General features: G+C 51.2%; 1 protein-coding gene across 1 annotated transcript in view; it reads left to right on the top strand.

Moving 5' to 3' along the window:
- The first annotated feature begins 3,957 nt into the window (after positions 1-3,957).
- TICAM2 (TIR domain containing adaptor molecule 2) overlaps positions 3,958-11,143 on the top strand; it is a 29,212-nt gene continuing 22,026 nt past the window's right edge. The window contains exon 1 of the mRNA XM_078675536.1: positions 3,958-4,059. The gene's annotated coding sequence lies outside the window, so the exon portion shown is untranslated. The remainder of the gene's footprint in view (positions 4,060-11,143) is intronic.

The raw sequence follows: 11,143 nt of genomic DNA, 5'->3' as shown, positions 1-11,143 counted from the left end.
CACGTCGGAGCCCCGCAGTGACCGGGAGCCCCTCAGCAAGCCGACCGGAGCCCACCCGCGTCGACCGCCACCACCGAGTGCACCAAGCAACAGCGGACCGCCCAGAGCCCACCTGCGACGGCCGCGAGGCTGAGGACCCCCACCGGAGAGGTACCCGGGCCGGGCGGAGCCCACCCGCCGCGACCGCGACGGAGCATCTGGCCCGCCGGCCGAAGGTGAGCCCCACGGGCGAAGTGCCCGCCATGAACTGTGCCCAGCAATAAGCAGCGCCAGCGGAGCCTACCCGCGGCCTGCCCGAGTCGTCCCCCGCCCCCGCCGCGTGTGAGCTTGGAAGCGGCAGGGGCACAGAGACTGAAGACCGCGTGAAAATAAGTGCGGCCGGACCCGCAATCACCGAAGACTACGAGGGGGAGGGAGCGGAGTAGCTAACCGCCTCCCAACCCCCCTCGCAACGTCATCCGGGCCAGCGGAGCCCACCCGTGGCCCGCCGGTAGTGCCCCCGAAGGAAGACTCTGCAGCGCCGGCGGAGCCCACCCGCGGCCTGCCGCGGCACCCACAACAAAGGAGAGACTCTGCAGCGCCGGCGGAGCCCACCCGCGGCCTGCCGCGGCACCCACAACAAAGGAGAGACACTGCAGCGCCGGCGGAGCCCACCCGCGGCCTGCGACAAGCAAGGCAGGTCTCCGCCGCGCAGCGTGTGCATAGTGAAGCTGCTGCGGCGGGAGACCGAAGAGTGGAGCACCATACGCATTTAAAACAGCAGGGCCGGCGGAGCCTACCCGCGGCCTGCTTCAAGCGCCCCCGCCCGAGGAGAAGTAACAGGAGCGACGCGCTCCATCCCAGCCTGAAGAAAACATCAGCGTTACCCCCCCCCCGCCCGCGCAAGGACTGCGAGACGCCGCCGCGGGCAGGGAGGACAGAGGGAAAGGTGACTGGACTGCCGTTTTCTGTGCCCGGGAACTGGCGTCACGCACCCGCCAAAGAACGGCTGCAGCGGAGCCTACCCGCTCAGCACACCACACATCGCTGGCAAAACCCCCAGCAGTGCCTCCCTTGCTAGCACAAGCACTCCCATGTGCCCCCACCGCTTGAAGCAAAGTACCGGTGCACCCGGCAAGTACCTGCACCTGTGCCCCTCTGCAGCCATCAGCCATCTGTGAGGCGCATGTGCATTTCTGCCCCCCAAAAAAAAAATAAAAAAAAAGGAGAAAGAAAGAGACTCACCGGGAGGGTAGTTTGAAACAGGCTCCCAGCAGCAGCAGCTCCAGCCCCCTGTGCACTGTGACAATAGAGTGCACATCAGGGGAAGACAAGACAGACTGCTAACAATTCCTGCAACACTGCCACCGAGTGGCCAAATGCAAAAGTGCACCTGCCTCCACAAGGACTAAAAACAAGCATTGCACAACGCAAGAAAACTCACGCAGCAAGTAAGTTCTCCACAGCGCAAGTGACAGCGAAAGCGTCGAAACTCCCGCAGCAAGAAAGCATCCAACCTCTCACTCAGCAAGTAACTGCGCAACAGCGCCAGCGACACCCACACACACCAGCAAGGAGTCGGCGACTGCCAGTTCCAACGCGACGTGGGAAAAGGCACCAATGCCTCACAAAGCATCCAAGCACTGACGTCTGGAGGAAACGGCTGCCAAGCACTAAAAGGACGTCCAGGGAAACGACTGCCGCGATCAAAGGACGGAGAGAGCAGCGACGCCTTGTGGCCACAGGCGCTCACCGCAGCATCAACTACTCCCGCCAACGGTCCAAAGCATCAAGTACCCGACGACAGCCAAAGCAGCAAGTACCCAACGTCACGCCACAGGCGTCCCAGAACCCTGAACAGTAAGTGCGCAAACAACGCGCCACGTGGCGACGCACAGCCACCGCCAGCAGAAAGAAGAATGCATGCAGCGCCATCGCGCAGAACAATCTTCGCGAACGATCGCCCATCAAGTGCCGACCCGCGACAGATCCATGGCGCCTCCCAGGAGCCGATCCCCAGAATGATCGCCCATCAAGTGCTGACCCACAACGGGTCCCCCAGGAACTGTTGTAGCGCAAAGTCCGACAGGACGACCGAAAGCAACCTGCCAGGCATCGGCAGAAGTGGACCACCAACCGGTCCAGGACGTTCAACCATGAACAGGTCTCCAAACATGGACCCCCGAACGTCCCCAACAACCATCAAGAAAAGAAAGCATCAAGAAAAGAAGGTTCGCGACACCAACTCTGGCTGCTGAGGAAGAAGGAGAAAGTGTCCCCGACGAGGACAAGACCAGGGGTACACATGCAGGGTGCGCGCACTGCATGGAGGACCCAGGTCAGAAGAGAACACACAAGTTTGGTCCAAGTGATGTCGCGATGCAGAAGGAAGAAAAGGAGAGATCTGAGTGGCACGTTTGCCACTGCGAAAAGGAAGGAAGAAAAGGAGAGATCTGAGTGGCACGTTTGCCACCGTGAAAAGGAAGGAAGAAAAGGAGAGATCTGAGTGGCACGTTTGCCACCGTGAAAAGGAAGGAAGAAAAGGAGAAGATCTGAGTGGCACGTTTGCCACCGTGAAAAGGAAGGGAGAAAAGGAGAGATCTGAGTGGCACGTTTGCCACCGTGAAAAGGAAGGAAGCATATCCATGTGGCCTGTTGCCACAGTTAAGAGTAGAAGGAGAAGTCAGTGCGAAGCAACATCCCCACAGCGAGCTAACTAAGGAAAGAGAGAGGAGTGCAGGAAGACCACTCACGTCCCGAAGAGAAGGAAGGTGACCAGTGCCAGGACAACGGTGAGAGGAACACGAGGCCGGAAGAACACCAGTGGCAAAGAAGACCAGCTGACAGACGATGTTTCCGCACACCCAGGATCTGCGGAGAGAAGCAAGCGAGACCGTTAGTGACATCCACCTTTGGGGTCACACGGACACTGGACACATGCCAGCCGTGGTGACCCAGGGGCAGAGGCCTCCGGGACGCCGTCCCCGCGACGAGAGACGGTCCTCCGACGCCCATCCGAAAGGTCCGGGGAGGGCGAAGACATCGCAAGCAAAGACAGAAACCAACAGCTACCTTGGGACGAGGCTGCGGAATCTGAGGTGAGACACATCGTCTCTTCCATACCCCCACTGACGGCGGCGCAGGAACAACTGATGTGGACACATCCAGCCCAGCGCGAATCCGAGAAGAGGACCTCAAGGATATCCCGTGGCAGGGGAACACCGACGAGAGGGGTCATCCTAGTGAGAGGGATGCCTTGCAATGGATCTGCCTTTTGCCAAGTAGGACATAGACTACAAATAAAGCCAAGGCCAAGGCCGGAAATCGTGCATCATTCCCCGGCGAACCACAAGAACTCTAACTGCACCCGTCGCCATGGAAGTGAGCAAAAGAAGGACTGAGAGGACAATTTGGTCGCAGAGTCATCAACAGGCTGTTTCCATCGAGCACCACAAACTGGTGCCACTGTGAACTGATGTTATCCGCAACAGGATGAACACCATCTGTGATTCCAAGCAGCGGCGGATTGAAAGACACTGCGGAAGCTGAACGCTTTACTGCATCCTGATACATGTTATTTTCCCCACAGGTTGATTTCTGAATGTGGGTCTTTGCAATTAAAAAATGGGAGGGATGTAGTGTCCTAGCATGGACACGTTCTAGTGTTCAAGTGTCTGTATTACACTTTACACCCACCCACCACAGACGTCATGGTGTCACATGACGCTGGCAATAAAAGGGGCCGAGCGCACGTGCTTGAGGCCATTCCCACTACCCTCATCTGGTGTCTGTGTCAGGTCATTTACTGCTCATCACATGTGGGCCCAGGGCCCTCCACCACGAATCTTACAGAGCCCTCTGAGAAACAGCTACACAGAAACATTCTCCCTATTATTAGCGCTAGGTGGCAGTGTCTCGTCGCGTTCATTCAGGCAGTCCTCTCATTTCCTCTTACCCAATGATTTTACTTCCGTGTACCGGACTTGTGCCAGTCCGAATATTCGTGGATGATTTGCCATTGAGTTTGCAAAACGGGCAAGAAGAGGAGAGAGAGCAGCTACTGGTCACCTGGCAAGGGAGGTAAGTCCTTCACAGTTCGGTTCTGATTCTAGAGTACTTTCGATCTTTCTGCTCTCTGTTTTGTAAAGCTGAAGGATTGGACTTTCGGTTTCAGAATTGTGTTGTCCGGCGGGGGATGTCCTGTCTAATAAGTCCGATACTGCAGGGAAGGGAGGCATGGTTCATTTTTGTGTGCTGCATTAAATTATGTATGAGTTCTACATTCAGTATCAATACTTCGTGTTCATCTGTTGGCTGCGCTGCATTTATGAAAATGAAAGATCCCTCCTTGCAGCCGTGACGCCTTTCAGCTGCTCGCTTTTGCGAGTCTTACTGTAAACATGCTTTGGAAAGCAGAGCTGTGAAAATGTCCGTGAATACCACGGTGCTGAAATAAAAACTTTTTTAACCAGCGCCGGTATTTGAAGGCAGTAACTTTTGAGACTTCAGCGCTCATGTTCTCTCCTGACTTTAGTCCAGGTGTTCATTGAAGGAGGCCAAGAATCTGTTCAGAAACTGATGTGTTCACTGGTGTGTGCTGACCTTGACCTATGTATAATAAATGGCTGCAGCCCATCAATGAAGGTCCGGAGTAAGGCAGGGTTGGACTGGGACAGAAAATAGGCCAAGCCACCGAAATAACAAGCATTGGAAATGCAATAGGTCTCGCAGCATTAGAGTTAGTGCATTTAGAATTGTTTATGGGTTTTTTGTTGTAAATCTTTTGCATTTTTATTTTTTTTTGCCAATGCTAAAGAATTACAAATCAAAAAAGCAATAAACAATTGTAAAAGCTGTAACTAAAAATCCTACGAGACCTATTGCACTGTGTGAGGGTGAGGTGTTGAGGGTGAGTGAGGGTGGGGGTGAGTGAGGAGTTGAGTGTGAGTGAGGTGTTGAGGGTGAGTGAGGTGTTGAGGGTGAGTGAGAGTGAGAGTGAGTGAGGGTGAGGGTGAGGGAGGGTTATTGCGAGTTAGGATGAGGGGTTGAGGGTGGGTGATGGTGAGGTGAGACATTCCTTTTAGCCAAACATGGTGTCGATTTCTCTGTTGATTCGACCCCTTCTATTCCTGACTCTGCTTGCCGGTCCATGCAAATGAAAAATCCCTTGTTTTACGCCCCTACCAGGTGTTTCTAAATGTTAATGTGCGTGTATATGTTTTATAAGACACAGCCAGTGAGATAACAGGAGGTTATCGCCCCGCCCCCACAAACACATGCTGGCCGGAGACAAAAGGCAGCTGGAGTATGTGTGACCCCGGATCCCTGAGTCCTGTTTGTTAAAGCATGTAGACTTTGTTTATGTTGGGCGCATGTTATCATGTTTTGTTTTAGAGAGCTCAAAGAGAACCCTGACACGCGCCTTACCAATAGCAGAGAGGTCTGGGTGGGCGAGATATGCATTTTACGATAACTAGGGTTAAGGGGCTTTCCTTTACGTACTGAAAGATCTGCGGCAGGAAGTTGTCAACGTAAATAAACACCTGGATACAAACCAAATTGTCCTATGCCTACTTTGTACAAACGTGCAGGTAAGAGCAGAAAAAGAAACACCTGGATGCATTAGCGACTTCGCAGAATTCTGTAAGAAGTGCTGCGACTGCTAGAGGTGGAAGGTGAATATGCCACAAACCGACCCGCACTTCCGACACAGTTCTGGGCAGTGAAGCGGAGGGCGGTCTGAAGTTGAATTGGGAAAAGCTTGTGCTGAGTGTTTGGTTACAGTTCTGGGCGGAGGCAGGAGAAGCTTGTGCTGGAGTTCCTAGGATGGGCGGTGCTGGCAGACTACCATTTACGTAGTAACAACAAGAAAGGGTGGAGGGGGCAGGGGAGGAGGGGGAAGGGGAGGAGGGGTCCGGGGAGGAGGGAAGGGCCAGAGGGACTTGATGGGAGTGGTGGGGGGGAGGGGGTGGGTATAGAGAGGGAGAGGAGGAGAGACAGGACAGGGGGAAGCAGCAGAGACACGGCGGGTAAAATAAACAAACAAGCCTTTCACCGTAACACGGCTGGCAGGGGAGGGGGCGGAGAGGGGAGAGGTGCGACACGGCAGTAGGAGGAGGAGGGGGGAGGAGAGTAGGGGAGGCACGGCCTAGCGGCAGGCAGGCAGGGGAGGAGAGGAGGAGGGGGGAGGAGAGTAGGGGAGGCACGGCCTAGCGGCCGTGCAATCAAGTAGTGAGGGGGCGGAGCTGGGGGAGGCTGTGAGAGAGAGTAGGCAAGGCAGGCGGCTGGGGGCATGTGCACGCGCTTTTAAGCTCAATGCACATGCGCATTGAGCTTAAAAGTCACGGGCACTGCAAGGAATCGCCACGATTCCTTGCAAGTTAGATAAAGTCTGGATGAGCCCCTATAGTCTCGCTTGCTCGATGCGCATGCGCATCGACAGGCGAGACCTAAAAATGACCCCATGAGCGGACTAAATAGCTAAAAAGAGACCTGTGTTTGACATTGGGCAGTTTTGAAAGACACACTGTCTGAGTGTTTTGCACGGTAAGGAAGACTGCATGGATTTGAACTCGCTACAGGGAATATCTGATTTAAAATCGGGAAATCTACAAAAATAAATCGACCCTGCTGACTGTAGAACAGGCCCCCAAACAGCCGAAAAACGTCCCACACACAGACCAGTCAGAGCCGTCCTTAGCGGAACATCTGATAACCATATAGGCCGGTCAAACCCCGGACAAAGGTGCCAAGATAAACGGAGTGCTAAATTCTAATTAAATTAATATAAATATATTCAAAGGAAACAAAAAATGGCGAGGGTGCTGATTGCATGGTTAATCTATGGCTCCAGTTGCTGAAAGGTTGTTTAGCATGACCCTTGATTGTAGGACATACAGAAAGGCTTATTTACAAGCCCTTGTACGTTATGTTGTGTGAAGCACCGGCGGCACAACCTGCTGCCCGATATTTGCAAGGGCATCCTGCGTTGCTTTACGTGTGCTTGTAAATATCGCCCCTTCTCACGCAACACTTTGCGTGTTGGAGCATGACATGGGTATTGCTGTGGGTGCTCCCACGTAACACTCATGTATTCTGATGCATTTTCAGATTTCCGAAAAATTGTAAACCTGGAAATGCGTCAGAATGCTAGCCACCCTAGGGGCGCAATGAGGAGAAATGTTTACATTTCTCCTCGTTTTTTTCCTCTTTGAATAAGTGCTGCATTCTACAGCACGAATGAAAAGAGGAAATCACCTCAATCGATTAATTTTGTGCAGGAAGGTTTGCCTTCCTGCACAAAACAATCTCCCCGTGATGCAGGCATTCTTACACCATGGTGTAAGGGTGCATGCGCCGGTGCATGGCAGCCGATTGTGCGCAGGCGCAGGAGAAAGCATAGGGATGTGACATATAGTTGTAAATATGTCACATCCCTGTGCTTTGAAAGTGACTCAGTGCAGCGCAGCAAATTGGCTTGCGGCACACACTGAGTCACTTTCATTGTAAATATGGCCCAGAATTTGTTGAGTACCACTCCTCTTAAAAGTGCAGAACTTCTATAAAAAGGGTGGCTCTGACGAGGGCTCATGATGCTGAAGGGACATTGTTTTGCTCTTTAATATATTTGTCACTTTGTTGTCAATTACCACTTAGTGTATTTCAGGCTGGAGTGTAAAATTTATAAATCAATACAAAATAATTGTGCATATGCTTGCACTGGTATTCTATTTTGCCTTTTCACAAAACGATTAATTTATATTTTATAAAACGAGTTTGTTCTCTTTGACACTATTAGGCTCAAGGCCTCGAGTAATATATAAATACATGACATGGCTACCGCTCCAGTTGTTAAGTATGGCTGCTATATCTTCCACTCTGGTAAACTCAATTGACATTCTGTCTTGGGTTGATAGGGGTCTTAATAACCCTGCCAGAATTAGGAAGGTGCCGTAGTATACTAACAGCTAAAACACTCACAAAGTTGTGTGCCTCTAGGTTGAATAATACATACTTTGCTGGGCTTTACAACTATTTGTGAGATGTTCTAATCATAATCCACAGATAACATCCTTTGAATATCAAGCCCGTTGTTAGTGGTTTACTGTTTAATAAATACATCCCTAACACCAGCTTTCTCGAGTCATATGAAGCTATGGCCAAATTGGGATGGCTCCGTCTGATACCTTTAGGGTATCAGTGGAGTTGTTTCATTTAAATGTGGTGCTCAGTACTATCTTGGACAGATTTTCTAAACTGCTCATACCATTAACCCTGCTGTCCTGCCACTAATGGTTATTTTTCAATTAAACAAAAGTTAAACAAATTTGGAAGAATCACCCACAAGATCTGTATTCCACAACGATTATATGGCACAGGATATATCTAAAATGTTATGTTGTGCGGGCAGAAAACCAATAAGCACCCTCTTTGGGACCTCCGAGCAGGTATGCTAAAGCCCTAAAAGCTAACCCAAGTTGGGTGATCCAGGCACCAAGTTTCCTGGAGTAAAATAGGATCGAAATCAGCTCTATAGTCATGCAATCCCCAGCCACCTTTTTCGAAATTAGTCGAGCTACATTCCAGAAAATGTATTTGGGCCTAAATACAGAACAATTTCCAGCAACAGAGAAAGGCGAAACTGCAGCAAAGGGCAGAATTTCTCCCTCAACACTCCCCTTGGCGGGCTAACATGAACTTGACTCATCCTGGGGTCCAGGAACTGCCAGGGAACACACCTCAATGGGTCCATAGTAGATACTGTGCTTCTACAGGGGGTTGATGGCAACTAAGTTTGAATAATGTCAGTCCATATCATTAAGATCAGCTGGTGGCATATATCTATTGGAGCAGGGGATTCAAAAGTCAGACCTCAGGAGGGTGGGTGGGAGATAGGGCGGCCTAGATCCAACTTGCAGATACCTGTAAAAAAAAAACTAAAGGCAGTACAACAATATTAATATTGTAAAGAATTGCTAAAACTCGCTTAGCAAGATAAGGATACCTAAAGTTAATGATGATTATACAGTCTCCATGTGTGGCATCATCAGAAGGCTAATCCAGTCCACCCATCTCACCACCATAGTGTTCTGGTAGTCCCACAGTCCAAAACGTGAGTGACCAACTAACCAATGGCAAACTTCACCATCACCTTAGTGAGATATTGTAATTGCCACCTCCTCGACGAGTGTGCTGGTGGGTTTAACAAACTGTGCTCATTGTGCATTAAAACCCAATTGAAAGCGGAGTTGGTGTACTCCTGCAAGTGTCTTAGGTGTTTGTTTTTCCCACCCTCACCACCTGGAGCATGGTAAATAATGCAAACACTTGCCTGAGGCCATGAACCTAGGGAAGGGTCATGGCAGTGGAGTCTTACATGTTGTAGGAAGGTAGAATCCTTGTGCATGCTTACCACCACTTTTTCCTTGGTGTTGCTATGTTTTTCTGACTAGTGTGACTGGTATCCTGCTAATCAGGATCCCAGTCTCTGTGCTTCTCCCCTGAATGAGATATGGTGAGTACTTAGGTACACTCCAGATTGGATACTGGTGCCCACTTGTAAGTCCCTAGTATATGAGCATAGTTACTCTAGGTGTCCCCCATGGGCTGAAGCATGTATTATGCCACCCAGGGGAGACCACTCAAATTGTGACTACAGGCCTGCCATTGCAGCCTGTGTAAGCTGGTACTGGCACCACTTATGACAGATATAAGTTTCCTTATATCTGAGGTCGCTACACTTAATACCTATAAGTCACCCCTAAGGCAGGCTTTTCAATCCTGAAGGCAGGGTGCTCTGTTATAAGACGGAGGGTGCCCCTGCATGAGCAGGACACCCCTACAACCTTCGGAGTCCATTCTCCCAGGTTGTAAGTGCATCAGCCAATACAATGTATAGAGTAGCCATGCGTCATTACGCAATGGCTATCTCTAAACTGGCTGTAACGAACTCTGTTGTGTTTGGTATCAAACATGTTGGAATCATACCCCAACACTGTAAACGGTGTGGTATATATGATTCCATGCACTGTAAAGCTCCTCTGGGAGGCCCTCGGTGCTCCCGGTACCAGTCTTTTAGACCCGAACAGCAGACTGTTGCTGCTGCTGGCCAGAGACATGTTTCTGCCCTCCTGCTGCTGAGCCAAGCTCGAGCAGGGGAAGGCAATTCAATAGCTTTCCTGTCACAGGGAGATGTTATCACCTAGTACACAGTACTTAGCGTATTGTGACATGGTGGGGGTGCTTGCCATCACCACTAAACTGCTTTGAAGGGCACATCTGGTCCCCTCCCCTCATACTCCAGTTGAAACCAGTTCAGGGAGCCATTGGCTAATGCTCTTGTGTGAAACTGGACATAGAACATGGGAGTATCCTCCCCACCGTCCAGCCCTTACTCTGGGAGGCACCCCTGATTCGTCCCAACCCTTTCCTTAGGGTGGGTCCCTAGATTCATCGTGGGACAAGATTCAGATTCCAAACCACTTCAACTTAAACCATCTGGGCACTTTGGACTTCACTTTGGTATCTGAGAGTGCAACTGGGAAGACTCCTGTTCCTCCTGGTCTTGTCGTCCTGCCAGTCTTCTGCAGCGTCTGTGCCTGTGCTCCATACAGGTTCTTCACAAGGTCTGTGGACATCCAAGACGCCGGAAGCAATCTCCCTTGGAGTAAAGGAGTCCCTCCCCTGTAGGCACCGCAACAAAGGTGACCAGTCTGCTCTTCCTGAGCCCCACGGACTCCTGAAAGGTTCAACACAGGTGGTGGTTCTGAAACTCCCTAGAGACCTGCCCTGTCTTCACAGCAAGTTTGAAGTCAGTATCCCTCATCAGAACTGCTGGAGCAGTACCACTGTGCACTGTGTCACATTGCCGTTGCCAAGGCTTGCTGACTCTCTCCTCCAGAGATCTTCGGGCTCCAAGAAGCTCTAGCCTTTAGCATTTCCTGCAGCCAAGATCTTTGCCTGAACCGCATCCTCTGCACCATGGGCCTTCATCCTATGGTCAGCTGCTCGAGGTCCTCTTGTGACTCCTGTGTCTCCGGCCTGTGGGTCCTCTCAAGGGTCTTCTTTGGCTCCAGAGGACTCCCCTGCTTGCTCAGACTAGCTCTGAATTACATGCTCGTGGTGAGTTACTTGGACCTTGCTGGTCCTGACACTGCACCTTTTT

This window comes from Lissotriton helveticus, chromosome 2_1 (genome assembly GCF_964261635.1).
Source record: "Lissotriton helveticus chromosome 2_1, aLisHel1.1, whole genome shotgun sequence".
In the NCBI taxonomy this organism is placed as follows: Eukaryota; Metazoa; Chordata; class Amphibia; order Caudata; family Salamandridae; genus Lissotriton; species Lissotriton helveticus.
The sequence above is the reverse complement of the archived record's forward strand: the minus strand, read 5'-3'. Positions and strand labels throughout refer to the sequence as shown.